General features: G+C 41.7%; 1 protein-coding gene across 1 annotated transcript in view; it reads left to right on the top strand.

The window, feature by feature from the left end:
- The window catches only part of LOC123119764 (uncharacterized), a 10,885-nt gene that overhangs the window by 4,741 nt on the left and 1,127 nt on the right, over positions 1–5,017 (top strand). The window lies entirely within an intron of this gene.

Raw genomic sequence — 5,017 nt, 5'->3', positions numbered from 1 at the left:
TGGGAGGACTGCTCCCCAGCCTACTGCGCCGCGTCAAGCCCCTGCCGCCTGCAGCCATGCCTCCACCGACCACTCCGCCTGCTCCACCTGCGCCACCCACCCAGATCCTCGACGAGAGATACAAAGACATGGTATGTTTCACATGTGGGGGGCCTAGACATTATGTTGGTAACTGCATAGAGAAGAAAATCTGCTTTATTTGTGGTCTAGAGGGGCACAATGTCAACAACTGTTCAGCTTGGGCGCAGCCACACCCTGTTGCAACCTTTTTTGGCAGTTCTGCTCTTGGTTTAGGATTATATCATATTGATGCACCTGTGGGCCGTGAAGCGAATTGGCGGACTTTCAGGAACTGTGGTGAGGTCCATGTGTTTAAAGGAGAGATCAAGCAGGTAGATCTGATTAAAAATCTTTCTGAGATCTTCTGCAAGCTTAGACAGTGGCCATGGCAAGTCAGCACATTCTCAGAGAAAAAGTTCTTGGTTAGATTCCCTCCTTGGAAGAAGGTTGAAGAACTAACTGAATTCCCTGCCTTTGATCTGCCAATTACTGGTGTTTCAGTCTCTGTTGAGAAATGGACTGGTGCAATAGACCCTTTATCCGAGAAATGGACTGGTGCAATAGACCCTTCGATCTGCCAATTACTTGCTTGGGTTGTTGTTGAAGGCCTGTCGTCAAAATGGTGCATGTGGAAGGTATTCTCTCAGATTGCCTCATGCTTTGGGATCCTGGTAGATGTGGACTGGAATGGGCTGATGAAGAGCTTTTATGAGAAAGTCGGAATCAAGATTGCGTGTAGGAGTCTTGAGAAAATTCCTTTTGAACGGATTATGGAAATGAGGAAAAAGCTATACATTCTATCTTTCACTGTTGAAGGTTTTGAACAAGTGGGTGCTGATGATCCTAATGATGATAATGGACCTACTGATATAGATGTGGATGGCTTGGAAAATGATCTTGATGTGGGTGATACTGACAAGGATCGCTTGGAAGATGGTGAGGATGGTTTTGATGAACTGGATCTAGCTAATAGAGCTAGCACCTCTGAAAACCCACCTGCTAGTAAAGGTAAGGAGTGCACCACCTTTCATCCTCCTGCATTGGTGGAAGCTTGCTATACTCCTTGCAAAAAACCTGAGGACAATGTGGAGAAAGAAAGCTGTCAGACTGCTGTCATCCTCCCCTTTGCTGAAGTTATCAAACTTCTAGATGGGCCTGAGATGAACACACCTGATCCTCAAGCTGAAGCTGATTTTGCTGACACTATTGGCAGCCTTGTAGTTTCTGCCCAGAAAACATACTTCTCTGACCTACTGAGAGATTTTGATAGCTCTGGTTCGGATACTGCCACTGAAGCTGGAGATACTGATAGTGAAATGGAGACCTTAATTGAGCCAGTCGTGAACTGTCTGAAGATGCTGGAGTTCAGGAACAAGGTGAGAAATGATACTGCTGGTAACAATATCCCTCCCCCCTCCCTCCAAGAAGAACATCTCTGGTAAATGGGGCCCAATTCTCTCTCAAAGGCCTTCAACCCGAGTGCAGAGGAACCAGAATATAATGGAAACAACTGAAGCATACAAGATGAGGAAGAACCTGGAAATCCCTGCTACTTTCAAAAGTAAGTCCTTTAATAATGCTTCTGTTGATAATTTAGAGCCTTATGCCTCTACTGTTTGGTCACTCTGATCTAGAAAGGAAAAATATTATAAGTAACCTGGTGAAAGATGAAACTGCAAATGCCTTGAGTTTGCTTCTCAAAACCCTGAAATATCATTGCATGATGAGTTAAGTGATATTTGGTGTGAGGGGAGTGGAGTTTCTACTCCTGAAAAAGGCAGACCTGACTCCAACAACCCAGGGGGCACTGCTGGCTCTGTTGGTAGTCTGGTAACTGCTCCTAGACATGGGCTTTTTAGCCTTTCACACCCATTTAAAATTCCACGATAGGTCTCTTTTGGAACATTAGGGGTATGGGGCAAAAAGGAAAATTACAGTGCCTGTCTGATATAGTTAATAAATACAATCCGGACTTTGTTGGTTTCCAAGAAACTAAAAGAGAGAATATTTCTGAATCCTTCTTAAAGATACTAGCTGGGTCTACTGACTATATTTGGCATTCTTTGCCTGCTGCTGGTTCTGCCGGTGGGATCCTTGTAGGGGTCAACTCCTGCTCCTTTGAGTGTATTGGTGTTATGTACAAAAATATTGCTTGATTCTTACCTTGAAAAATAAGACTGATGGGTTTTGTTGGCATCTAGTAGTAGTATATGGTATAGCTTATGTTGTGGACAAGGTAGATTTTATATCTGAACTACATGAAGTATGTGATGGGTTGTCCTATCATGTCTTACTGGGGAGTGATTTTAACTTGGTCAGAGAAGCCAAGGAGAAATCATCTGGTAATATTAATAACTCTTGGGCCTTCCTGTTTAATGACTGGATTAATAAATGGGGTCTCATGGAAATCAAGCTGGCCAATAGGGTTTATACCTGGGGTAATAATCAAGACAATCCTATTTTTGCTACCATTGACAGAGTGTTTTCCTCTACTGAGTGGGATGGTCACTTCCCATTAACCACTCTTTGTGCCCTTCCTAGAGTGGGTAGTGACCATGCCCCCCTCCTTTGAGACACTGGAACTGGGGGAGTAAAATGAACAAACCTTTCAAATTTGAAAAATGGTGGCTGGGACAACCTGGGTTTTCTGACTTAGTCAAACAAGTTTGGGCTACTCATAAAACTGCCATTGAGACATGGCAATTTAAAACCAAACTGTTCAGACAAAAAGCTAAAGGGTGGAGCATTAACTTGGAGGCTGCTATGAAGAGAAAAAAAGAAAAACCTCCTGCAAGAATTTGATATCCTTGATGTTTTTGCTAATCAAAACGGAGTCTCTACTGAGGATATCCTCAGAATGAATGATATTAAAAAAGAGTTGGAGGAAATTTGGAAAAAAAGAAGAGACTGCTATGTGTCAGAGATCCAGAGACCGGAAAATACTAGAAGGTGCTAGAAACACTGCCTATTTTCATGCAGTGGCTAACCAGCGTAGACGGAAAAACCACTTGTCTGTACTAGAGGGCCCTGATGGCCCGGTCCACTCCACAAAAGATATGTTAGAGGTTGCTACTAACTTTTATAAGGATCTCTTTGGTTTTGAACCAAAACCTAATATCCACCTGGGTGATCATTTTTGGTCTGCAGAAGAACTTGTTACAGATGCTTAGAATGACATTCTTGAAAAACCCTTTACAGAGGATGAAATTAAAGAAGCTATTATGGGTTCCTATACCAATGGTGCCCCTGGCCCTGATGGCTTGTTCTTTCTTTTTTATCAAACCTTCTGGGAGGTGATAAAAAATGATTTCATGGCCCTGGTTAGGGATTTTGAATGTGGTACATTAGATATACAAAGACTTAATTACTCTACTGTTACTCTTATCCCAAAAGAACCAGATGCTAGACATATGAAAAAAAATTAGACCCATTTGCTTGAGCAATTGCTCGATCAAGATCTTCAGTAAAGCTTTGTGTAATAGAGTATCCCATAGGGGATAGACTACTATCTCTGTGTCAATCTGCTTTTGTTAGGAGCAGATTTATTTTGGAAAGTGTTGTTACTGCTCATGAGGCCATCCATGAACTTCATAGGTCAGATAAATCTGGGGTGGTCCTCAAGTTAGATTATGAGAAAGCGTACGATAGGGTAAATTGGGACTTTTTGATTGAGATGCTAACATCCAGGTGGTTTGGTCCTAAATGGATAAAATGGATTCTATCCATTACCCAGAATAGTTCTTTCTCTATTAAGATTAATGATGTGATTGGCCCATATTTTGTGGGTGGTAAAGGTTTGAAACAGGGAGATCCTAGCTCCCCCATACTCTTCATTTAGTTGCAAATGTCTTCTCCATAATTTTAGCCAAGGCTGTTAGGGGAGAAATTATCTCGAGGATTGTTCCCCACATTATTACCAATAGCTTGATTAGTTTACAATGCGCAGATGCCACTATTCTTTTTCTAGATCCTGACATTGATCATGCTAAAAACCTCAAATGGTTACTAGCTTGCTTTGAGAACCTTTCTGGGTTGAAAATTAATTATGACAAATGTGAGCTGGTTCCCATTAATGTTGATGAAGCTAGTGCAAAAATACTCTCACAAATCTTCTGTTGCAAAATTGGGACTTTCCCTCTTAAATACCTAGGGTTCCCATTACACTATCTAAAATTGAGAAGAGAGGACCTCCAACGCATTATTGACAAGATTATTAAAAGAATTGTGGGTGGAGAGGTAGACTGCTTAGCTATGAGGATAAGTTGGTGCTGTTACAAACTTGCATTGCTAGTCTTCCAATGTACCTTTATGTCTGTTATTAAATTCCCTAAATGGGCTATTAAGGCAATTACTTCACAAATGGCTCACTTCTTTTGGGGGAATGTGGGTGATGATCATAAATATCATCTAGCAAATTGGGGATTTGTATCCTAGAAAAAAGCCTTTGGTGGCTTAGGTGTGGTAAACCTACAAGAGTTCAATATGGCCTTGTTAGCCTCCTGGTCTAAACGATTCTTCTTGGGTGGTGACAAAGATTGGAAAACACTAGTTAAACATAAGTACAACACTAACAAGCCCAACCTGCTCTGGTCTAATTCTAATACTTGCTCCCCCTTCTGGAAAGGAATCACAAGGGCCCTGGCTGGAGGTAGACCTTTCTCTAAATGGAAACTTGGAAATGGCCAACGTATTAGCTTTTGGCATGATACTTGGGCTGGTGACTTGAGTCTGAAAACCCAATTTTGGGATCTATATAGTATCTGCCAACAATAAGAGAGTATTGTAGCTCAGATGTGGGATGGTGTGGTTCTCAAACTTACTTTTAAGTGATGTGTTGATGAACAGGTGGCATGAATTGCTTCAACTCCTATCTACTAATAAGCCTAGTGATGGAGAGGATCATCATGTCTGGATACTAGAAGCGTCTAGGATTTACTCTGTTAAATCCTTTTATAAT

This window comes from Triticum aestivum, chromosome 5D, assembly GCF_018294505.1.
Source record: "Triticum aestivum cultivar Chinese Spring chromosome 5D, IWGSC CS RefSeq v2.1, whole genome shotgun sequence".
Classification (NCBI taxonomy): domain Eukaryota; kingdom Viridiplantae; phylum Streptophyta; class Magnoliopsida; order Poales; family Poaceae; genus Triticum; species Triticum aestivum.
The sequence above is the reverse complement of the archived record's forward strand: the minus strand, read 5'-3'. Positions and strand labels throughout refer to the sequence as shown.